Source organism: Balaenoptera ricei, chromosome 2 (assembly GCF_028023285.1).
Source record: "Balaenoptera ricei isolate mBalRic1 chromosome 2, mBalRic1.hap2, whole genome shotgun sequence".
Taxonomy (NCBI): domain Eukaryota; kingdom Metazoa; phylum Chordata; class Mammalia; order Artiodactyla; family Balaenopteridae; genus Balaenoptera; species Balaenoptera ricei.
This window is the reverse complement of record NC_082640.1, coordinates 8,799,750-8,825,297: the sequence shown is the minus strand read 5'-3', so window position 1 is coordinate 8,825,297 and position 25,548 is coordinate 8,799,750. Positions and strand designations below refer to the sequence as shown.

General features: G+C 46.3%; 1 long non-coding RNA gene across 9 annotated transcripts in view; it reads left to right on the top strand.

Annotated features, from left to right (window-relative positions):
* Window positions 1-23,617, top strand: part of LOC132357267 (uncharacterized) — a 71,091-nt gene extending 47,474 nt beyond the window's left edge. For 6 of the 9 annotated variants that reach the window (XR_009500196.1, XR_009500194.1, XR_009500187.1 and 3 more), the window contains 4 exons: window positions 16,715-16,820; window positions 17,170-17,357; window positions 17,769-17,870; window positions 20,551-23,617. This is a non-coding gene — a long non-coding RNA (uncharacterized LOC132357267). Of the gene's footprint in view, window positions 1-15,777; window positions 15,975-16,714; window positions 16,821-17,169; window positions 17,611-17,768; window positions 17,871-20,550 lie in introns of those variants that run through there. The other 3 variants (XR_009500197.1, XR_009500193.1, XR_009500191.1) reach the window with 3 other exon arrangements.
* Window positions 23,618-25,548: the final 1,931 nt, after the last annotated feature.

Sequence of the window (25,548 nt, the reverse complement as noted above, 5' to 3'; positions counted from 1 at the left end):
AGTGCACAGTTCAGTGGCACTAAGGGCATTCACATTGTGCGGCCATCAGCACCATCCACCTGCAGCACTCCTTCATCTTGCAAAACGGAAACTCTACACCCATTAAGCAATAACTCCCCATCTCCCTCTGCTCCCAGCCCCTGGTAACCACCATTCGTTCTATGAATTTGACTATTCTAGGTTCCTCATATAATTGGAATCACACAGTATTGTCCTTTTGTGACTGGTTTCTTTTCTTTTTTTTTTTTTTTTTTTATAAATTTGTTTTATTTATTTATTTTTGGCTGCGTTGGGTCTTTGTTGCTGCGCGTGGGCTTTTCTCTAGTTGCGGCGAGCGGGGGCTATTCTTCGTTGCGGTGCATGGGCTTCTCGTTGCGGTGGCTTCTCTTGTTGCTGAGCACGGGCTCTAGGTGCGCAGGCTTCAGTAGTTGTGGCACGTGGGCTCAGTAGTTGTGGCTTGCGGGCTCTAGAGCACAGGCTCAGTAGTTGTGGCTCATGGGCTTAGTTGCTCTGCTGCATGTGGGATCTTCCCGGACCAGGGCTCAAACCCGTGTGCCCTGCATTGGCAGGTGGATTCTTAACCACTGTGCCAGCAGGGAAGCCCTGTGACTGGTTTCTTTTACTTAGCATCATGACCTCAAGATTCATCCATGTTGTAGCCTATGTCAGAATTTCCTTCCTTTTTAAGGCTGAATAATATCACTTGTATGTCTACACCACGTTCTGTTTATTCATTCATCTATAAATGGACATATGAGTTGTTTCCACGTTTCAGCTACTGTGAATAATGCTGCTATGAACATGGGTATACAAATAGCTGTTTGGGTCCCTGCTTTCACTTCTTTTGGGTACATACCCAGAAGTGGAATTGCTGGATTCTATGGTAATTCTGTGTTTAATTGTTTTAGGACCAATCCTACTGTTTTTCACAACAGCTGCACCATCATTCTCATGGTTTTAAACACTATTTCCAGGCTGATGAATTCCAGCTTTATATCTATAACTTCATTCTTTTCCTAAGCTGTAGGTAGACTACACAATTGCCCACTTGGTCTTTTCAATTAGATGTCTCACAGGCATCTCGAGATTAAACAAGTCCCAAATTGCACTTCTTACCCCACCCTACTCTTCCCCATTTTGGTAAAGGACACTAATTAAAAATCTGGCTGCTGGGACTTCCCTGGTGGCGCAGTGGTTGGGAGTCTGCCTGCCAACGCAGGGGACACGGGTTCGAGCCCTGGTCTGGGAAGATCCCACATGCCGCGGAGCAACTGGGCCCGTGAGCCACGACTACTGAGCCTGCGCGTCTGGGGCTTGTGCTCCGCAACAAGAGAGGCCGCGATAGTGAGAGGCCCGCGCACCACGATGAAGAGTGGCCCCCGCTCGCCGCAACTAGAGAAAGCCCTCGCACAGAAACGAAGACCCAACACAGCCATAAATAAATAAATAAATAAAAATTAAAAAAAAAAAAAATCTGGCTGCTCAGAATGGAAACCTTTAAGCGGGACCAGCTACATAATTTGCCAGACCTGGTGCTAAATGAAGATGGGGAGGCCCAGGCAGGAACAGGGAAGCCAAATCCCCTTCTTACAGTTCTGTGCCCCAGCCCCCAGTGGACCGGCCGCCCTGGGGGGATTGCAGCCTCTGCCCTGGGATGTGCCCAGTACCTGGAACCATGGTGGCCGAGAGCCACTCTGAGGTCCCTGCCAACCCTGGGTGGGGACGGCTGTTGGCACTGATCACACCCCCATGAAGCTGGCCGTGAATCCTTCAATGAATCCTTTTTTTTTTTTAATATCTTTATTGGAGTATAATCGCTTTACAATGGTGTGTTAGTTGCTGCTGTATAACAAAGTGAATCAGCTATACATATACATATATCCCCATATCTCCTCCCTCTTGCGTCTCCCTCCCACCCTCCCTATCCCACCCCTCTCGGTAGTCACAAAGCCCCGAGCTGATCTCCCTGTGCTATGCGGGTTGTTGTTGTTTCTTAAAGGTAACATGGTGATATTTTATTTATTTATTTATTTTTATAAATTTCTTTATTTTATTTATTTATTTTTGGCTGCTTTGGGTCTTTGTTGCAGCAAGCGGGGGCTACTCTTCGCTGCAGTGCACGGACTTCTCATTGCAGTAGCTTCTCTTGTTGCGGAGCACGGGCTCTAGGCGCGTAGGTTTCAGTAGTTGTGGCACGTGGGCTTCAGTAGTTGTGGCTTGCGGGCTTAGTTGCTCCGCAGCATGTGGGATCTTCCCAGCAGGGCTCGAACCCGTGTCCCCTGCATTGACAGGAGGATTCTTAACCACTGAGCCACCAGGGAAGTCCCTGTGCCACATCTTCTTTATCCATTCAACTGTCGATGGACACTTAGGTTGCTTCCATGTCCTGGCTATTGTAAATAGAGCTGCAATGAACATTGTGGTACATGACTCTTTTTGAATTATGGTTTTCTCAGGTATATGCCCAGTAGTGGGATTGCTGGGTCATATGGTAATTCTATTTTTAGTTTTTTGAGGAACCTCCATACTGTTCTCCATAGTGACTGTATCAATTTACATTCCCACCAGCAGTGCAAGAGGGTTCCCTTTTCTCCACACCCTCTCCAGGATTAATTGTTGGTAGATTTTTTGATGACGGCCATTCTGACGGGTGTGAGGTGAGACCTCACTTCCATGAATCCTTGATTCCTCTTTTCTCCTCACCCTCCAAGTTCACTTTGTCAGCAAGAGCTGTGAGTTCCACCTCTGAAATCAGTCTCAGCTCTTTACTTCTCTATCTCTCCTTCCATGATGAGCGCCCACGCCACCATCCCCTCTCTCTACTATTAAAAGTCACCCACCTGGTCTCCTTCACTCACCCTGGCCCCTCCTCCCACATTCCACACAAGAGCCAGAGTAACTGTTTCCAAAAATAAACGAGTCCGTGTTTACTGCCGGGTTTAAAACATTCGTGGGCTCCTCGCCAAGGCACACAAAGGCGGGTGGTTTCATAGCCCTGCCCTCTCTTCTTTTCTTCTCCGCGTGTGGTGTCCTGCTTTCTACACCGTGAAGATGCCAAGCGTGTAATGGCCTGAGGGCAGGGTTTCTCCACCCGGCGCCTCTGACATTTTGGATAACCCTTTGCGTGGGGGTTTGCCCCCTGTAGTTCAGCAGCACCCCTGACTGCCCTCTAACCCCTAGATGCCAGTGGCACTGCCCCTCCACCACCTTGTGAGGACAGTATGTCCCCGGACATTAGATGTTCCCCAGGGGCCACCCCCGCCCTATTCCTCAGAACCTGCCTTGGAGCCTTAGAGCCCTGGCTCTCCCCCTGGCTGGACTGCAGCCCCCACACACCTTCCTCCACCTTCACGCTTGCAGCATCTTCTCGTCCTTCGGAGAGCAATTTAAATAATGTCACTTTCCCTGATCAACCAATACCGTACAAAGTAGTCTCTCACTCCCACTCTCTGTTTTAAATTGCTGTCTAAATACTCACCGGTCTCTGGTATCTCTTTTGTTTAATTATTGGTTGACTTTCTGTTCCCACCTTCCGCCCCTACCGGGATGCAGGCTCCTTAAGGGTGGTCATGTCCATCGTTTCATTGACACCTGGAATGGAACCTGGCACATAGTAGATGCTTAGTACATCTATGCTGAAGGAACGAATTCACAACGCTTTGATTTTTATTTATTTTTTTAAATTGAAGCATAGTTGATTTACAATGTTGTGTTAGTTTCAGGTGTACAGCAAAATGATTCAGTTACATATATATATACATACTTTTTCATGTCCTTTTCCATTATGGTTTATTACAGGATACTGAATATAGTTCCCTGTGCTGTACAGTAGGGCCTTATTGTTTACCTGTTTTATATATAGTAGTATATATTTGCTAATCCCAAACTCCTGATTTATCCTCCCCCCCTTTCTCCTTTGGTAACCATAAGTTTGTTTTCTATGTCTGTGAGTCTGTTTTTGTTTTGTAAATAAGTTCACTTGTGTCATATTTTAGATTCCACATATAAGTGATATCGTATGATATTTGTCTTTCTCTGACTTACTTCACTTAGTATGATCATCTCTAGGTCCATCTATGGTGCTGCAAATGGCAGTATTTCATTCTTTTTATGGCTGAGTAATATTCCATTGTATATATGTACCACATCTTCTTTACCCATTCATCTGTCGATGGACGTTTAGGATGTTTCCATGATCTGGCTGTTGTAAACAGAGCTGCTATGAACATTGGGGTGCATGTATCTTTTCGAATTAGAGTTTTGTCTGGATATATGCCCAGGAGTGGGATTGCTGGATCATATGGCAACTCTATTTTTAGTTTTTTAAGGAAACTCCATACTGTTCTCCATAGTGGTTGCACCAATTTACATTCCCAACAGCAGTGCAGGAGGGTTCCCTTTTCTCCACATTCTCTCCAGCATTTATTATTTTTAATGATGGCCATTCTGACCAGTGTGAAGTGATACCTCATTGTAGTTTTGATTTGCATTTCTCTAATAACTAGCAATATTGAGCATCTTTTCATGTGCCTATTGGCCACCTGTATGTCTTCTTTGGAGAAATGTCTACTTAGGTCTTCTGCCCATTTTTCGATTATGTTGTTTGTTTTTTTCTTATTGAGTTGTATGAGCTGTTTGTATATTTTGGAAATTAAGCCCTCATGAATTCACAGCACTCTGAAACCCGTGTTTGTTTCTGTGTACTTGTCAGGCCGTTTTCATTTCTTTCCAGTTCTTTCTCTTCTTTCTTTTTAATAGCCTCTACTTTCCCTTTAGGGTCCCCATTTCTGCTCTATTGTCTTTTTTTCCTTCTCTTCATCATAGCACAGGTGATAGTTCCCACATTAATTTGATTCAACATCTTTCATAACAGAAACACAGGCTAGTCAAACACGACACAGATAAAGTCTCAGTGAAGTTGAACTAAACAACAGGATCTCATGGTCAATGTCGTTGGACTTCACATAGCAGGAGGGTCTCCCGGACACAGAAGATCCCAGGAATTGCCTGGAACTAGAGAGGACAGCCCTGGGGGGAATCCCAGGGGCCTCTTGCTCAGTCTCTTGTCCTTCCTTCACGCTGAGTGGTGACTTCATTCTTCCCTCTCGTTACAGCCCAGATCCCTGTGCCTTTTGTTCACCTGGTGAGAAACATTATTGCCGTCAATACTTCCACAGGCTTTATTGAAGAGACCAGGCAGATTAAGCTAACATGTCTTTATCCCAAACGCAAACAAACCACTGGGGAAAGGATTCCTTAGCTCAACTTGGGAACGAGACTTTGTTGAGTGTCTCATGTGCCAGGCACCTCTGGGTGATGAGGATACAGTGGAGAACACAACAGACACAATTCTTTTTTTAAAAATTTATTTATTTATTTATTTATTTTTGGCTGCATTGGGGTCTTCGTTGCTGCCCGCGGGCTTTCTCTAGTTGCAGCAAACAGGGGATACTTTTCGTTGCGGTGCGCGGGCTTCTCATTGTGGTGGCTTCTCTTTGTTGCAGAGCACAGGCTGTAGGCGCACAGGCTTCAGTAGTTGTGGCACGTGGGCTTCAATAATTGTGGCACGTGGGCTCAGTAGTTGTGGCTCGTAGGCTCTAGAGCACAGGCTCAGTATTTGTGGCGCACAGGCTTAGTTGCTCCGCGGCATGTGGGATCTTCCCGGATCAGGGCTCGAACCCGTGTCCCCTGCATTGGCAGGCAGATTCTTAACCACTGTGACACCAGGGAAGTCCCAACAGACACAGTTCTGATGTCATGGAACTAACATTCTCTGACACTGCACTTGCTATATGTTTATTACTAAATGCCTATCAAGAACCAGGCTCTAACCTTATACCAAGGATACAGTGGGCAAAACACACAAACATAATTGCATATGGTGATAGGTTAATTCATTTAGTCAATAGTCTACATTTCTATATGATCCTACAGCAGGGGGGACTTGATTTGGTTTGAGAAACTGGGGAAAATTTTTTTTAATGTGATTTAAATGAACCTTATTTTCTACAACAGTTCGAGATTTGCAGAGAGATCGTGAATATAGTTCAGAGAGTTCCCATCTATCCCAAACCTGTTTTCTCCTATTATGAACATCTTACATTACTGTAGCACATTTGTCACCAGTAATGAGCTGATATTGATACATTATTATTAACAGAAGTCCATACTTTTTTCAGATTTCCTTAGTTTGTACCTGATGTTCTTTTTCGTTCTAGGATCCCACACTGTAATCATCATGTCTACTTAGGCTCCTCTTGGCTGTGACAGTGTCTTGGATTTTTATTGTTTTCGATGACCTTGACAGTTTTGAGGACGACTAGTTAGGTATATTGTAGGATGCACCTGTATTGGAGTTTTCCTCATAATTAGACTGGGGTTATGGTTTCTGGGAGGAAGACCACAGAGATAAAGTGCCATTTTCATCATGTCATATCAAGGGTACGTCCTGTCCACATGACATCACTGTTGATGTTGACCTTGACCATCTGGCTGACACAGTTTTCATCAGGTTTCTCCAGTGTGAAGGTCTTTCCCTCCCCCTTTACATACTGTGAAGCAGCTACATTTTAGGGGGGAGGGTTGGTATGTTCCGCCTCCTTGACAATGTGTTTTGTTTTTCATAGCTTTACTGAGGTACAGTTTACATGCCACAGGATTCACCCATTTTAAGTGAACAGTTTGACGCGTTTTAATAAATTGATATAGTTGTGCCTGAGGAAGATTGTCTTGGAGCTGACAGCCAAAGGATGAGAAGGATTTAAATAGACAAAGGCAGGGAAGGACCGTTCTAAGCAGAGGTCACAACCTGCGCTAGCCCCTCAGGGGAGGAGCCTGGGTGAGCCCTGAATCACCTAGAAAAGGTAGACTGTGTCACGCTCCTTCACTGAATATGCTTCATAAATATTTTCCTCAGAACATTTAAAAGTCAACAGTATTTTATTGCCTAAGTGTGTAAATTCCAGTTCTGTGAAACACGTGTCTGTCTACAACAACTCCATCCCTGTTGGTTTATCCAAGGTTTTTCTGTAACAATGAGTAAATATTAGGGTAGTAAAATTCAGAATAGTCCCTGTGCCTACTCTTAAATCTCCCAGGTTGCTGGGTACCTACTGATGTCTTAGGATCCACAACCAGAGACCAAGGCAAGTGGTATTTAAAATGTGCACAGGGTTACTGAGAAGCTGGGGTAACCAGTTATGAAGCCAAGTGCCATGAGATGGGGAGGAAAGGAAGAGAAAATATAGACTTGAAACCGTTAGTGGGATAAGGTGGATTTGGAGTACTCATGTTGGAAGGAGGGAAGATATACAGGGAAATGCAGAGATTATTAGGGATATGTTGAGACTGACCAGGCTCCCAATTTTCCTCTTCATTAGTTATGCATAGCTCCCATCGACAGGGTTAGGGTCCTGCTGAGGCAGACCTTTCTCGTTAATGACCCAGTGGAATAAAAGGTTCAGTGGAGCCCCCAGGTGTCCCCGGAGGGAGGGGTTGGGCCTGCCCAGTGCTTAAGTTTGTTCTGCAGTTTAATATAACAGTGGCCTAAAAGCAGAGGAACCCAGTTAGGGGCAAGCAGCAAAGTGCGCCAACGTTGAGAGGGTGGTGGGAAGAAACACTGACAACTGAAAAAATTAAAAGCAGAAAGTACTTGTCAGAGAATTTAGCCACATGAGGACAAAGGACAGCACCCAAACATGAAAAGTTGGGTGTTTACAGGTGTACTTTGGAATATTGCGAGTTTGGTTCCAGAACGCTGCAATAAAGCGAATATCAATAAATTGAGTTGCACACGTGTTTTGGTTTCCCAGTGCATGTAAAAGTTATGTTCACACTCTACTGTAGTCTGTTAAGTGTGCTATAGCATTATGTCTAAAAAAGCATTGTAAGAACGTTAATGAAAAAACACTTTCTTGCTAAAAGTTACTAACCATCATCTGAGCCTCCAGCAAGTTGTGGTAGTAACATCACAGATCACGGATCACAGATCACCATGACAAATATAATAATAATGAAAAAGTTTGAAATGTTGCAAGAATCACCAAAATGTGACTCAGAGACACAAAGTGAGCAAATGCTGTTGGGAAAATGGCACCGATAGACTTACTCGATGCAGGGTTGCCACAAACCTTCAATTTGTAAAAAATGCAGTATCTGCAAAGCACAATAAAAGGAGGTCTGCCTGTACACAAATATCCAAAAGAAAAAAAATATTGAAGAAGGATTCATAAGTAAATGTTTGGTCATTAAAACCGGAAATCACTTTAGGCATTTCAAACAGAGAGGGATTTAATATAGGGAATTGAGTCATAAAACTGGTGGAAGGGCTGGGAGAGCAAAAAGGCAGAAGGCGGTATTACCCAGGGATCAGAAATGCAGGGAGCTGGGGACACATTCCAGGCAGTTAATTCTGGATGTTGAAAGCTGTTTATCACCCAGTGTTCTAAGAACAGCTCTGTAGCTTTTCTGATCTTTGTGCCGCCCTTAGATTATAATCCCAAGGCTTAATTTTTTTTCACATCTTTATTGGAGTATAATTGCTTTACAATGTTGTGTTAGTTTCTGCTGTACAACAAAATGAATCAGCTATATGTATACATATATCCGCATATTGCCTCCCTCTTGAGCCTCCTTCCCACCCTCTCTTTCCCGCCCGTCTAGGTCGTCAGAAAGCATCAAGTTGATCTCTCCCTGTGCTATGCAGCAGATTCCCACTAGCCATCCATTTTACATTTGGTAGTGTATATATGTCAATGCTACTCCCTCACTTCGTCCAAGCTTCCCCTTCCCCCCTGTGTCGTCAAGTCTGTTCTCTATGTCTGCGTCTTTATTCCTGCCCTGCCACTAGGTTCATCGGTACCGTTTTCTTTAGATTCCATATATGTGGTATCATACGGTATTTGTTTTTCTCTTTCTGACTTTACTCTGTATGACAGACTCTAGGTCCATCCACTTCATTACAAATAACTCAATTTCATTCCTTTTTATGGATGAGTAATATTCCATTGTATATATGTGCCACATTTTCTTTATCCATTCATCTGTCGATGGACATTTAGGTTGCTTCCACGTCCTGGCCATTGTAAATAGTGCTGCAGTGAACATTGTGGTACATGTATCTTTCTTTTTTTTTTTTTTTTTTTTAAGATTTATTTATTGATTGATTGATTACTATGTTGGGTCTTGGTTTCTGTGCTAGGGCTTCCTGTAGTTGCGGCAAGCGGGGGCTACTCTTCATCGCGGTGCACGGGCTTCTCACTATTGTGGCCTCTTTTGTTGCAGAGCACAGGCTCCAGACGTGCAGGCTCAGTAGTTGTGGCTCACGGGCCCAGCTGCTCCGTGGCATGTGGGATCCTCCCAGACCAGGGCACGAACCCGTGTCCCCTGCATTAGCAGGCAGACCCTCAACCACTGCGCCACCAGGGAAGCCCTCTTTTTTTTTTTTTTTTTTTTAATTATTATTTATTTATTTTATTTTTGGCTGTGTTGGGTCTTCGTTTCTGTGCAAGGGCTTTTTCTAGCTGCGGCAAGCAGGGGCCACTCTTCATCGCGGTGTGCGGGCCTTTCACTGTCACAGCCTCTCTTGTTGCTGGGCACAAGCTCCAGACGTGCAGGCTCAGTAGTTGTGGCTCACGGGCCTAGTTGCTCCACGGCGTGGGGATCTTCCCAGACCAGGGCTGAAACCCGTGTCCCCTGCATTGGCAGGCAGACTCTCAACCACTGTGCCACCAGGGAAGCCCACATGTATCTTTCTGAATTATGGTTTTCTCAGTGTATATGTCCAGTAGTGGGTTTCCAAGGCTTAATTTTATGGCCTGTATGACATGCAGAGCCCTGTAGGGGCTCAAGGCCACGGCAGTGATCTTGTAGTAATGGACAGACTGTGAAAGCTTGTCCACGGCGTCTTAAACTTCGGCGAGCAGGCCATTCATACAGCTGGGCTCCCTTGGTTTTGCCTTCCTCTGATTCAGCCCAGGGTTTGTTTGCTCTGCATGATGGGCTGACATTTATGTAAATCAAGGGATGGTATGTGTGCCTTTTCCTCCTGGGTGCGTTCCAGGGGGAGGAGGGCATCTGTGCTCCAGGTGTGAGTTTGATGTACCTAATAGCCTGATCTTATGGCAGGGTTGGTGAACATTTTTGTGGACAGTCAGGGTTCCGTGAGTTTTTGAAGGAAGCAGTTTGGGAGGAGCTCAGTGGTGACTTTGCAGAAAGATGTAGCGAGGGGGCTGTTTTGGTTTCTAGAACGCTGTGAGGGTCTCTCTCGGGGGCCAGCATACTGCGGCTCATTCCCCAGGCTCCTCCCTCATCCTCCCGCCCCTCCGTGTTGCCCCTTCCTCCTTTGCTCTCTCGGGTCAGTCCTCCCTGCATGTGGTAGGAACAGGGATCCCAGACGTTCCCCAGCTGATCTTCTCATTGATGATAGCTCTGTTGACAGAGGCTGTGGTACTAAGTGACACGTCTTTCTGTTCTGAGGCCCCTGCTTGCTACTCTGGAGCAGGTTGATGGGTCAGTTTCCACAGACTGACATGTGTCTCTTCTTTGGTATTTACTCTTCACTTAAGTGGGAAGATTCTGTATCAAAAAACAAATGTTTCCACTGAATTCTATTCCTAAGAGCTTTCCAATCTCCCTAAAGTAGGGTCAAGTTCGCCAGCCTAAGTTTGTCCTGAGCTTGGCTGGGTATCCCACTTGTTCTCCTATCTACCCCCAGTAAGCACTGGGCTGTTCTAATCAAATTACTCAGTGGGGGTCTCCCCCCAACCCCATCCTCTCTGTCCCCACATATAGCTCCCTCCTTCACACTCTGCCACTGATAAAAGCTGTTTCAGGGGCTTCCCTGGTGGCGCAGTGGTTGAGAATCTGCCTGCCAATGCAGGGGACACAGGTTCGAGCCCTGGTCTGGGAAGATCCCACATGCCACGGAGCAACTGGGCCCGTGAGCCACAATTACTGAGCCTGTGCGTCTGGAGCCTGTGCTCTGCAACAAGAGAGGCCGCGACAGTGAGAGGCCCACGCACCGCGATGAAGAGTGGCCCCCGCTTGCCGCAACTGGAGAAAGCCCTAGCACAGAAACGAAGACCCAACACAGCCAAAAATAAATAAATAAAATATAGAATTATTAAAAAAAAAAAAGAAGAAAAAGAGCAATGGCCAAGAGAAATTGTTCTCCCAGACATTAAAAAAAAAAAAAAAAAAAGCTGTTTCAGCAGGGAGGGTCTTACTACAATGGTCTCCCAACATCTCCTAACCCCACCCTGCCCAAGGAAGGGGACATTCTGGGCAGCTTCTTCAGGAACATGATCAGAAAGCCTGCGATTACCTCTCCTGCGTATGATGCCCAGGAATGCCCAGACTCAAGGGTTCACCCAAGCTGATCAAAGGGACACAGTTTCTCCCATGCACTGTGATTGACGGTTTGCAAACCATTTACATCTTAACACACGTTCTTAATTTGATCCTCACATTCAATATTTTTCCCAGATGACAAAATAGAAGCTCAGGGATTAGGGAATTTCTGCCTGGTTATATAATGGAAAGTTGGGCCAGGAAGCAAGTCCAGATCTTCAGACTCTGACTTCTAGACTTTCTTTCTGTACCAGACAAAGGACTAGCCTAGGAAGACGGAAGGAGTGTGAGTGTTTACAGCAAATGTGTCCTTGCAAGGTCAAAAAGATGAATTTACCCTTCAGAGCCTGGCAAGGGTACACTTTTGCAAAGGAAGCCTCCTGTGAATGGTGGAGAGGTGGGTTTGTGAAATCAGAGCATGGCTGTAGAGGACCCGCCTCTGCAGGGGGGAGACATTCCAGTACATTTTCCAAAGGTAGTGTCTTTTGATTGAAAGACATTAGAAAAAGCAGGTCTGTTCAGTACATGATTGAAAGAAGAGTGGTTTGACTAAACCCCTGACAAAGGTAGTTGGAGCATGGCACATGTTCGTCCCTCTGATGCTAAAACTTATGCCCTAAGAGGAGGAGGAGAGAGTCCTCTATATTTAAGAGGACTTAAAATATACAGATATTTCTCTGCTGTGACACACCTAGACCTTACACTTCTAGTATGTTGGAAATTGCCGACCAAACTTAAATCTCCAGGATTCAGGACTCATCTGGGTTTGCCTGGAGGGCTGGCAAGGCAGATCCCAGGCCTAGCACCAATCCTGAAGGGCAATCTTTTTTTTAGAAAGTTTATTTTATTGAAGTAGTTTTGATTTACAATGTTGTGTTAATTTCTACTGTACAGCAAAGTGATTTGGTTAACCATATACATACATTTGTTTTCATATTCTTTTCCATTATGTTTTATCACAGGATATTAAGTATATTTCCTTGTGCTATACAGTAGGACCTTGTTGTTTATCCATTCTATATATAATAGTTTGCATCTGCTAACCCTAAACTCCCAATCCCTCCCTCCCCCACTCTGCTTCCCCCTTGGCAAACTCTCTATGTCTGTGAGTCTGTTCTGTTTTGCAGATAAGTTCTTTTGTGTCATATATTAAGATTCCATATATTATATAAACGATATCATAGGGTATTTGTCTTTCTCTTTCTGACTTCACTTAGTATGATAATCTCTAGTTGTATTCATGTTCCTGCAAATGGCATTATTTCATTCTTTTTTATGGCTGAGTAGTATTCCATTGTATATATGGAATACTACACCTTCTTTATCCATTCATCTGCCATTGAACGTTTAGGTTGTTTCCATGTCTTGGCTATTTTAAATAGTGCTGCTGTGAACATAGAGGTGCATGTATCTTTTTGAATTACAGTTTTGTCTGGATATATGCCCAGGAGTGGGATCACTGGATCATATAGCAACTCTATTTTTAGTTTTTTGAGGAACCTCCATTCTGTTTTCCATAGTGGCTGCACCAATTTACATTCCTACCAATAGTGTAGGAGGGTTCCCTTTTCTCCACATCCTCTCCAGCGTTTGTTATTTGTAGATTTTTAAATGATGGCCATTCTGACCATTGTGAGGTGGTGCCTCATCATAGTTTTGATTTGCATTTCTCGAATAATTAGCAATGTGGAGCATCTTTTCATGTGCCTGTTGGCCATGTGTATGTCTTCTTTGGAGAAATGTCTATTTAGGAATTCTGCCCATTGTTTGATTGGGTTGTTTGTTTTTTTGTTGTTGAGTTGTATGAACTGTTTGTATATTTTGGATATTAAGCCCTTGTCAGTTGCATCATTTGCAAATATTTTCTCCCATTCCATAGGTTGTCTTTTTGTTTTGTTTATGGTTTCCTTTGCTGTACAGAAGCTTGTAAGTTTGAATAGGTCCCATTTGTTTATTTTTGTTTTTATATCTATGGCCTTGGGAGAGACTGACCTAAGAAAACATTGGTACAATTTATGTCAGATAATGTTTTGCCTATGTTCTCTTCTAAGAGTTTTATGGTGTCCTATCTTATATTTAAGTCTTTAAGCCATTTCGAGTTTATTTTTGTGCATGGTGTGAGGGACCGTTCCAACTTTATTGATTTACATGCAGCTGTCCAGCTTCCCCAACACTACTTGCTGAAGTGACTGTGTTTTTTCCACTGAATATTCTTGCTGAAGGGCAAGCTTAGCACAGCAGGGCCATATATCATCCTCCTGAATGCTCCTCACTGCATTATGAGTGCTCAGAAACCTACACAGTGGCCCACCATGGGGAGGATGGGGCGTGTGATTCAGGCTTCTCTCTTCTTTAGGGAGAACGGGCATTAGCAGGTGGGCTGTCTTGATGTCCAGGGCCTTGAAGAGAAGCCTCAGCCTGACTGCAGACCCCTGAGCGGCAGGAGACAGGACTGGGGGGAGGAACCTTCCTGGGACCTTCAGGCCTTGAGAGGTTGGGGCAGCGCCTAGCCTAGTAGGCAACCACAGTTAGACTTGGAGGAAGAAGTGCGTGCCACGTGGTTGTGAAAGGACACACCTACCCATGAGATCCCCCCATGAGATGTCCCAGAAATGAAGACAGAGGCTTTTGGGGTGGCCGGGGAATCCTACAATGGTAGACAGGGTCAGAACTCGAGAACTACTTCATGTAATTTTACTGTGTAATGTCTTGTTTGGGGCCTGTCTTCGGCCAACAAGCAGAGCTCCCACCCTCCTATTGAGTGAATGCCCAGAGGTAGAGCAGCTTGAGGCCACCAATGAGCAGAAACAGCCAGAGGTGGCCTCAGGGCTTGGAAAGCTCACCGAGTGAGCACCCGTGTTTGGTTTGGGTCACGAGAAGGGCATCCTCTCTGCTCAGTAAACCCCAGATCAAGGGCCGATCATCTAAGGTATGCGAGGCAAAGGTGGCAGGCAGTCTTTCATTAGGTTTCCCGGGATAGAGCCATGCCTGGCTCACCTTTTTTATTACCTTCTCACCTCTCATTGGTACCTAATATATGTTATTCGTAGACTCTGATTGAATTGGATACAAGGCCAGAGCTCCTTCTTGGCCGCACTCTACCACCCTCTCATCCCTCATCTTTATCCCTCCAGAGCGCCCCCAGGGGAACTCTAGTAGGTCCCACCTAATGGATCCAGAGTGAGAGGAAGCCCAGAGGAGTGAGGGATATAGTTTGCGTGGAGGCAAAAGCAGAAGGAATGGAGGGAGGGCGCTCAGCGAATGCCAGGCAATGGGGGAGGTGGCTGGTCACCTAGTTACCAGATGAGTGACCCAGCTAGATTGCTGCTCCCTCTGTGTCCCTGGCTGCACACGTCTGCCCTGTGAATGGCACCACGGGGTTAAAGTACCATAACGGAGGTCAGAAGGAGGAGGCAAAACATCCCATAAACATTGTCACCTCCAGGGCTGACACTGGGAAGTCTCCTGAGCTCTGCATCTGGACGTGATGTTAGGAGGCCAGGGAGGGCGTGGCGGGTAGCAGGAAGGTGAGGGCTTGCGATGTTTACCATCCTTGTTTGAGCACAAGAAGATTCTGGAGGCTGGGCACTTTGAGGAGGTCTTCAGTGACCCAGAGGCAGCACTCAGTCTCCAGAATGCGGCGTGACACCTACATTTGGGGGTCTCTGTCCTCTTGGCAGAGCTGGCTTCCCACAGAACCCCGTGCTCAGAAGGGCCCTGCACGTGGCTAATGCTCTGCTGCTGCCATCTTGAAATCCTTCATTTTTCTTATTTAATCACTTTCCTACTGGGAGCTTTGCTTTATCAACAGGCTGTCTTGGTGGGATTTTATGGGAGCCTGTATACAATAAGCTACAATTTTACTTTCTGCACAATACAGTTGCTCCAACCCTATTTGATCCAATGTACCTCCATCCATCCCTCTATTCATTGATCTATTCACTTATTCAACAGATGTTTATTGAGTGCCTACTATATGTTAGTCACCCTTAGACACTAGCTCCATGATGACTGAGACAGATATGGCCCTTGTTTTTACAGAGCTCACCCTCTGCTTCATCCTTCTGTCATGTTCCTGCTGCTAGAGAAAGTGGAGGTTAAGAGCCACTTTCAACTTGAATTTACTTAAAAATGGAGTTTTCTGCAGCAAACAAGTTGGGTCTCTGCTTTTAAAATCTGGATCTCTGGACTTCGTTGGGGAGGAAAAACTTTTCCCCTACTCTCTTACGTTCAGTACCTGAGGGCCTGCGAATTTAACCAGCAAAAGACAGATTAACAGGAGAAAAGGAAGATGAATTTGATTAATATTTTCAGAAAAAAAGTGAAACTCAAAGAGGTAGTCTCAGTTCGGGCATTTATATATCATCTTCAACACAGGAAAGGAGGTTTAGGCTTCTAGAGACAATACATTGTGGAGAAGTGACTAGGAAATATAAGGAGGAAACTAATGGAAGATAATGGTTTTTGTTTGTTTGTTTGTTTGTTTGTTTTAATTTTTGGACATCCTGAGCGGCTTGTGGGATCTTAGTTCCCTGACCAGAGATCGAACCCGTGACCCCTGCAGTGGAAGCGTGGAGCCCTAACCACTGGACCGCCAGGGAATTCTTGTGGGTTATTTTAATAAGGTCTGTTTATGCAGATTCATCTCAGTGACGACTCTGTCTTGGTGATAAGAGTCTCTCTCCTCTTTCTAGTATAGGAGAGGGGGAAACCTTCACTAAGGGAATTTTATGCCCTGCTTTTAGGCAGAAAAGGGGAAGGAAGAACTCATCCTGCGTCTTGTTGATTCTCACTTGCCTTCAGTTTAAAATAATCCTTACGCCACAGTGGCATACTTGGGGATGGCACATCCTGGTCCCTTCAACTTGACCTTTAGAAGGTCAGGCAGCAAGATGGTCTTAGGATGAGTTTGCCACTCCTAATGATTACCTACCTTGTCAAGCCTGTGTTTCCTTACCTCTAAGGTGAGTCTTGTGTCCTGGTGCCACCCTGCACAGCCAATGCAGGGACAGAGCCCAGGGCTTGGAAACCGTAAGGTGGCCCGAGTCCCCCAGCACAGCCCTTTCAAACCCAGCTCCCAGTCGGTGAAATGACCCACCGGCCCATCCCAGGAGAACCCCCAGAGGGATGTTTCTGGGATATGGGATCAGCCTGGTAAGGAAGGGGCCCTATTAGAAGATTCTCCAAGAGGTATGACGGACCAAACCGGTTTGTAAAGCAGCTCCAGCCACGTGGGGGTGGGGAGTGAACGGCTGTGTGTCTAGATGAACACAGATCTGGACGCTCAAACCGTTCTCTCAATGTTTGGTTTGCTTTTAACTTAAGATGGGCTTTCACTTTTCTTCCCTTTTTATCTTTTCTGCAGCCGGGTCCTCGAGATGCTCCAGCCCCGCCTGTTTATCTTGTGAGCTGCCGAAGGCCCACGCTCCCCCTGCCGCAGCTCCGTCCCCGTGTGATTACATCTTTCCTCGGTAATGGGGTTTTGACTGGCCTTTTGTATAATGCTAAGCCACAGTGGGACTGGAATATTCTCCCCTTATTTTTATCGGGCGCTTTTATTTCCTGGGCTGTTTTGTTAAGTGTGCCTGTTTCTGGCTTTGCTTCTGGTCAGGAAAGGGGCCCAGGATTCAGGGAGAAGATCAGATGCCCTGGTGTGTCAATTGGTCTTTCAAAGAACGAAGCAGGAGTTGATCACCTGCTGAAGCTCAGGGCCAATGCAGAGCTGCCTCCCAAGAGGCCAATCAATTTCAATTAAGGAGATTAAAAGCCCCGAGCACAGGGAGGGCTGGTCACGGGTTTCTGAATGCCTTGCTTCTCCAGCAGCCTGAAAGCAGCCCGTGGGCCCCAGAAGCGCTGGGCGGTGTCCTCTGGGCCAACGTCAAGACAGCAGTGAGGGGTCAGATGCAAAAGGAGAAGCCGGCTGAAGGGGCTCGTGATTCTTCAGGGGGCCCTACTGGCATTTGGGGCAGGACGGACCTGTCAGTGTCTTCAACCCCATCAAGTATCCGGTATCCCTAGTCACTGGGCTGTCCCAACCCAACCCAACCCAATCCCCACCCCCGCTTCCTGGTGGGACCACCCTGGGCTCCCGGCAGCTGCCTCTGCTCTGCCGTGTAGGTGAAGGGCAAGCCTTCTGCAGCTTCCGGGCGGAGAGCTGGTTCTCCTCGTCTGGACCCTCCTTCTCCACTGGGCATCCCGGAGGCTCTGTGTCTGCTACGTTTCCGAGCTGCTCGGGCATCCTAGGGGCCACACCCCCGAGGGGTAAGGGCAGAGGCCCGAGTGGGACGTCTGGTGGAGGAGAGGGGGCTGTGGCATCACACAGACCCAGGGCTGAGCCCGCCTCTGCCTCTTCCTGGCTCTGCGTTGGCCCTGAGTCAGCACGTGACCAGCCTGTGCTTGTTTTTTTTTTTTGAAACCAGTGGACACCCCGGGGCATCCAGTCTGTGCCCAAGCATCCAAGTGAGCCTCACTTTCTGTGTTTATAAAAGGGAGCTCTCCACCCCGGTCTCACAGGAAGAACGGTATGTACCTAAAGTGTCCGATGTCCCCAAGCCCCCTCTGATTGTGGTGGCCCAGGGTAGACAGGGGACCGGAGGCAAAAATTACACTCAGCTCCCCAGACCTGGAGATTTTTGTTCAGAAGCCAATAAATCAACAACATCGCGAGGATTCGATGCATGTGCTTTGTGCGCTGTAAATGCTAGGTAGGTGTCAAAAGGACGGGGGCGGGAGAACTGGGGCCATGGGAAGGAGAGTGCAGGGTGCAGGGGAGGAAGCAGGAAGGAGCCTCCAGGAGGGGGAGCGGCCTGAGGCTGATGGAAACCGCGGTGTCTGTTAGGCAGGAAAGAGAAGCCAGGTACAGCTTCGTGGGCAGCAGCAACTACAAAGACAAGCACAGACTTTGCTGGGAGGTCCAGGAGGCTGAAGCCACCGTCCCCCCGGCCCTCGGGGGTGAGGTTCCCTCGAAGGACCGGCTGTTCGTCAGGGGGGTCTCTTCCTTCTCTCGGCTGCTTACCTTCTGGCTACTTTCCTATTAACAAGACAGCCTGGGGAATGAAGGGGGCAGGGAGGGAGGCTCATTTCAGGCCATTTGGCTTCTTGTTTGATAAGCTAAAGGACAGGATGGCCGCTGTAGAAAGTGACCTTATCAAGAAGGATGGGGTCACAGAGCTCCAAACCCTTGTGGGGAGCCAGGTACAGGGCGGGTCACAGACTTACCCAAGGTCACCCTCGTTAACGGCAGGGCCAGTCTCCTGCTGTCCTGCTACACCCCCCAGCCTCCCGGGCCTGCTTTCATCCCTGACCTACTTCTCCCAGGATAATTGAGAAATGAGTGATGGGGGCTGCAGGCTTCTGCTTGCTGTCGAGAGCTGGGTGGCTGTTCATAAACTTTTAAAGCATCTGGACCTTTCTCTAAAACAACAACAAAATCAGTCTCAGGCACGTTGCGTTATATAAAAATGGTCTTATTCTTGATACAAATTTATTTCACAAATGCAGAAAAGTGGAACGTACCATTTATACTGAAGAGGAGGAAATGATTGCTATAAGGAGATTCAAGGTTGCTAAGAAGGGGGTAGGAGAGTTTCCAAAAGGAATCCCACCTCGAGGTGGGACTGGCTTTGTGGGAGGGATGGGATTATGAGCCCCAGCCCTTCCTTCCTGAGATGGAGACCTGAGGGATGGCATGAGGGCAGGTTGTGGCCCCCAAGTCAGGCAGTAGGAAGGGGATGGCATGTGATGTGTCCTAGGACCTGCCTTCAAACCCATCACCTTGTAGGGGCAGGTTTGTGTCCTGGGGAACTGGCTTTGTCATGTCATGTCATGGGAACCCTGCCAATTTTGTTAAGGACCCGAGGGAGGAAATGCTGCCAGTAAAGGAAGCACCAGGCTGCAGGAGGCTCAGCCTCAGCCACGGGGCCTTGGGTTGTCAGTAGCAGAGCCAGAGTCTCTGTCTGTTCGGGTTGCTATAGCAAAATACCACAGACTGGGGGGCTTAAACAACACACATTTATTTCTCACACTTATGGAGGCTGGAGGTCTGAGATCAAGGTGCCAGCAGACTTGGTTCCTGGTGAGGCCTCTCCTCCTGGCTTGCAGACGGCCACCTTCTCACTGTGTCCTCACAGGGCAGAGAGAGAACACTCTGGTGTCTCTTCCTCTTAAAAGGGCACTAATCCCATCATGGGGGCCTCACCCTTATGACCTCATCTAAACCTAATTTCTGCCCAGAGGCCCCACCCCCTTATACCATCATACTGGGGGTCAGGGCTTCAACATGTGGATTTTGGGGGGACACAGACATTCAGCCCATAACACCTGGGCTCCATGCCTCCCCATCATCTCTTTGTCTCCCTAGTCATTTATGCTGGCCTCTGGGCAGTGCTTCTCAAGGTGTCCATGGTAAGGAACCAGTTTTTTTTTTTTTTTTCTTTTGGCCGCCCCCCCCCCTCAGTTTTCAGGATCCTACTTCCCTGACCAGGGATTGAATCCAGAGCCATGGCAGTGAAAGCGCCAAGTCCTAACCACTGGACCACCAGGGAAGTCCCAAGGACCAGTTTCGTTATTTACAATGAAGTATGATGTGTGCTGAGAAAAATGAGATGATTGTATGAAATACAAGCTCATTTCTTTTTTATGATTGGGTTCCATGCCCTAGCATTGCTGTTGAATTGGCATGAATGCCCCTGAATGCTCCTGCTTGCTTTCTGTCTCCATCTCATTCTGGAGCAGGGACCGAGCCTTTGAGGCCCTCCCGCTGCAGACCGCCCTATCAGTGGCGCTGTTTAGAGCTCCACAGAAAGTACGCCATCAGCCATGGAGAGGTGTTACCTGAAGCTTCCAGAGACAAAATGTCATGAGCCCCAGCTCAGCAAGGTCCTCACTGGGCCTTTTCACCTTTGTTATCTTGGGACGTGTGGGGTCTGTAAGGAGGATGGTAATCTGGTTGCCTCTCTCTCAGTGGCATTCTGAGGTAGCAGAAGCACAGGCCTGAGTCAGAGAGTGGAAGGCAAATCTACCTCCCCCACTTGTGAGCTGTGTGAATTTGGGGTGAGCGATTAACCGGTATGTGCCTCAGTTTCTCCATCTAGCAAATGGAGGTGATGGTGGCTTCCCCTCAGGGAGGTGAAGATTAAGTGAGACGTGCCTGAACTAGGCACAGTGCCCCATCACTCTTTCTTCCTTCTTCCTCTGAAAAAGGGCCCCAGTGGAGAAGCAGGACTCTGCCCCAGGGGAGAGAGGCGTGCGCTTGACAAGAGCAAAGGGGCCTCTTTCACAAAATCACAGGATGTCGGAAAAGAGGTTCTGAGTCAGCACAACTTCTGGGAATCCAGACAGGGGTGAAGAATTCCCTGGAGAAACTTTCCCCAGCAAGAGCACTGGAGCAAGAAAGGTAGGATGTCAGCTCAACCTCAGACCGGTTGACCAGATGGCTCAAATTTCAAATCCTGCATTCCAATTTTCCGGGGGATGCTGCTCTGACCAGAGAGGAGACTGGCCTGCATGGGATCTAAGATAAATACGATGCATGTGAGCACCAAACAGCTGGTATGTCTGTGGTTTCTGGGTTTCGCTCAGTAAGCCTCAAAAGCATGATCTTGGGGCATTGAGATGAATGTCAGGAGACCTGGGGCCTGACACTCGTCATCAGCAAAGTGGCAGCAGAGGGCCCTGTATTCGTTTCCTCAGGCTGCTATAACAAAGTCCTGCGGACTACGCCGCTTAAACAACAGAAATTTCTTGTGTCACGTTCTGGTGGCTAGAAATCTGAGATCAAGGTGTGGGCAGAGTTGGTTCCTTCTGAGGGCTGTGACAGAAGAGTCTGTTCCAGGCTTCTCCCCTTGGCCTGTGGTTGGCTGTCCTCCCCCTGTGTCTTCACGTTGTCATCCCGCTGTACGTGTCTTGTATCCCAATTTCCCCTTCTTATAAGGACACCAGTCATATTGGATTAGGGCCCACCCTAATCATGTCACTTTAAATTAATTACCTCTTTAAAGGCCCTATCTCCAAATACAGTCACATTCTGAGGTCCTGGGGGTGTAGGGATTCAACATATGAATTCTGGGGCCAATTCAGCCCATTAGAACCCTTTAACCAACTGGTCTCAATTTCACCAGCAGAGAAATAATGGGTGAGCCTGTGGTTTTCCAGATTTCTCCTGATTTTAAGCAGATTAAGGTTCAGCCTAGAATTGTGCATCAACCTACCAAATGCAGCTGAACGTGTGACTTAGGCCATGTCATCTTTCCAGGTTAAAATTTATTTATAAAGCACAGATAATAAAAATAACATCTATTTACCTCCCTAGGTGTTCTGAGCCTTAAGTTACAGATGCAGGGATGATGCGTTACAAAACCAAACAAATCAGTCCTTAGGACAGGCGACTCAGGCAAATCAACCATCACCACCACAACAAAACAAGCTTTCAAACCCACAAGAGAAGACAAGATTGTAATGCCTTCCTAACAACATTGCTTTATTGACGCAAGGCAAGGAAAACTACATTAAATTCTATTGATTCTCTTTGAGATCTAATAATATGCTTTATTCAGATCTTATTCACATCCCTCTTCTTCCACGGGTCTATCTCAGGAGCTGAAATTGGCCAGTTACAAAACAGAATTGGTTCTGCTGTCATTGGAAGTCACAGAGGCAAACGTGTTTTCGAACACAAAATCTACCATGCTTTCTTTGGGAAACAAGGCACAGTTGGGGAAAAAAAAAAAATCTCACTTCTAAACAAAATTGAAAGCATGGCTAACTTGAGATTTATTTGATTACAGTCTTTCTCCGGGCTAATCCGTTTTAGAACCCATTCCTACTGGCACCAATGAGCCAATAAAAGATCCAGCAGGAGAGAAGAAGTATCACATCAACTCAGAGAAACAAGGTTGTTCATTTTTTTAAAAAGCATTGAATTAATGTTTACACTGCTGAGTCAAGTTATTTCTACATATGCTATAGGCTTTGCATCTCCAGAATATGTTAGCATTAAGAGTATGATAAATTGTACCTGACTTACTTGTGAAAAATCATCTTGAGAAAGGTTTTTTTCCCCTGGGAAAATATGGAAATGACACATGGTGTGTACAGCCAGAAACAGCAGAAGGAGAGGCAGGTTTTTAGCTGTCACAGTGGATGGTTAAGAATTTCGGATTTGGGTCAGTGTCATTATGCTCAAGTCACTTCACCTCGAAACCTCATTCTTCATCTCTAGAATAGGTTCCAAACTCAGTGTTTTCTGTAAATATTCAATAGTCTAATACATCACAGAGTTCGACATTAACCCTCCCAGAGGCCAATAAGAATCCAATAAATGCCAGCTTCTCTATCATATTATTACAGAAGAATGCTTGCATGCTTTACCTTTCGTCTGTGGAAAAATCACGAGAAGGATTAAGTTTGTTGAAAAGAAAGGTGGGTCTTGGGCCCCCTTAGCACATGTTTTCTCCATCCTTTCTAAAAAGTGATGTTAACAAGTTAACAGGTGTTAGGGAGAAGGTGGAGTAACCAGAACCCTCCTACGTTGCTGGTGGGAATGTAAAAGAATGTAGACCTTTTGGAAAACTCTTTGGTGGCGCCTCAAAAGCTAAACAGATATGGCCCAGCAGTTCCACTCCTAGGTGTATACTCAGGAGAATTGAAAACATGCATTCATACAAAAACTGGTTCATAAATGTTCACCGCAGGATTATTTGCTGTAGTGGAAAGGTGGAAAGACACAGCTCGAGTGTCTAGCAACTAATGAATGGATAAACATATGGAACAGCTATGCCAGGAAATTTTATTTGGCAACAACGGACAGTGAGGTACGGACACAAGCTACAACATGGATAAACCCTGAAAACATGATGCTAATGGAAAGAAACCCGTCACAAAAGGCTACATACAGCATGATTTCATTCATAAGAAACATCCAGAATAAACAGCTCTATAGAGACAGGAAGTAATTAGTGGTTGCCTAGGGCTGGGAGGGAGGGCAGGAATGGGGAGTGACCACTAATGGACACAGGGTTTCTTTTTGGAAGGATGAAAAATTTCTGGAATTAGAGAGTGATGATGGTTGTACAACTTTGTGAATATTCTCAGAACACTGCACTGTACCTTCTAAAATGGTGAATTTTATGCTTTATGAATTGTATCTGGAAAAAAAATCAATGAATGCTTAATGTGGAAAATAAGAAAACAAGGAAACAAAAATTGTCATTGTAGCATCCAGAGATAATCACTGCAAATGCTTTGATGTAGATCCTTCCAGACTGATGCAAATATATACATTTAAAAAATAAAATAAAATGGGATCATACCATACATACTGTTGAGTGAAAGGTATTTTTTTTTTTTGTATTACTGTTACTTTTCCCCTCGATATTAAGAAACTGCCTCTCTAAACGTAGGTGGCATCCGCCTTGGAGTCTTCTCAAACGTCTTGCCTTTCCACTTTCCTCGGCCAAGCCGTGCTTCTTCTCTTTCCAAAGCTCTTCTTAGGACTTTTCAAGCGAATCTGTTCGCCTTGGATCACCAGAGTGCTTTCAGTTGCTTGCTGTCACAGCTTGACCTGTTACAAGCTATTTCATTCATATCCATGATTTCAGTGGAATTGATCCCTAAACCCATATTTCTACCTTGACCTCTATTGCATACACTAGTCCTGCATCTCCAAATGCCTACTGGAAATTCCCACTTGAACATTCATCACTGACATTATCATAAGACTAAACTCGAACTCGTTATACTTTTCAATGCCCCAGCCAGGCACAGCGGAAGATTTGAATTTTGAAATGGACGTTCATGCCCACACTTGACCTTTCTCATTCAAGTCAAGCTTTTTAGAAACTGTGGAAACCTACTCTGGCTAACTTAGAAAAGGTAGGTGTGGAGGGAGATGGGGTAGCTCACACAATAGGCAGGGGGGAAGGCCAGGGAACCAGATTTGGAAAAAGGGCAGGAAAATGGCATTCCAGGGGCTGCAACGGCAGTGACCACAGCCAGGTCGGCCCCCGAGCGAGGTCTGGGCCGATGCCTGCCGCTGGTACAGGGATCCCTGCCACTGCTGCCTGGGATGCTGATGGTCCCGCGTCTCTAGCAATTGCTCAGAGCCAAGAGAGCAGCTAGATACGGGACAGTGTAAAGAAAATCAAGCGCCTATCCACTTAGTCTTGGTTTCCTTAAACCAAGAAAAATGGAGATCATTTTCCTAACCACCTCATGGGATTGTAAGAAGGTCAGCTGGTATTTTGGAAGATACTTTGTAAACCACGAGCCCCTCCACAAGTGTGGGTTGTTTCTACTAAGAAGTGAGGTTTTCCTTCCAATCTCTGTTCTCTTCCTGACGGTGTACCTCTCTTCCCCCTCAGGGTTTCCATATCCCCTCATGGCCCCCATATCCCCTCACTGCCTCCTGTTGGCTGAAAAAAATGCACAACATGAGAATTGTGAGTTAAGTTTTATTTGGGGGCAAAATGAGGACTATAGCCCGGGAGACGGCATTTCAGATAGCTCTGAGAAACCGCTCCAAAGAGCTAGTGGGGGAAGGTCAGTATATATGTGATTTTGGTGAAGGGGGAGTACATGCAATCAAGCACATATTTTTTTTGTAGAAGGTTTCTGCTAGTCATGAGGAGCAGACGTCACCATGAAGGATTTTAGTGCTTTTCTAGATATGAGGAGATGCAAGAATTGGGCTCAGAAAATCCTCACCTGAAAATACCTATCTGAAGATCTGTTCTGCCAGTTTTCTCCAGAGCACAGAGTGCCTCATTTCTGATCTTCACCCTGAGCTCCTTTCAGGGGGCGTTGAAGGTCAGCAGCTGCAGCGGCTCATAATTGAATCCTCGTAGAGGTAGATGGCAAGTGCCAATTTGTAGGTGACGCTCCAGATCCCCTCACGACCCCCATGTCTAAGCCACACGGTCTTGCTTATTATTCCTTCTTCCTCCCACCTGCCCCTTCTCATCATCACTGGCCCTTAGAATTCAGTTGCAACAATGGAAACTGATCGTTCCCAAGCTTGATGATACATCGGACTCACCTGGGGCAGTATTTCTGCTTCAGAGGAGCTGTGAGGAGACCTCCGAAGCTGTATTCTCAACAAACTACTGAGGAGATCACAGCAGGAACAGACCCACCAACCCACCCATTGAAATCTACAAACTGAGTTTGTTACATGGAGCGCTAGTCCTCTGAAAAAGGGTTCTA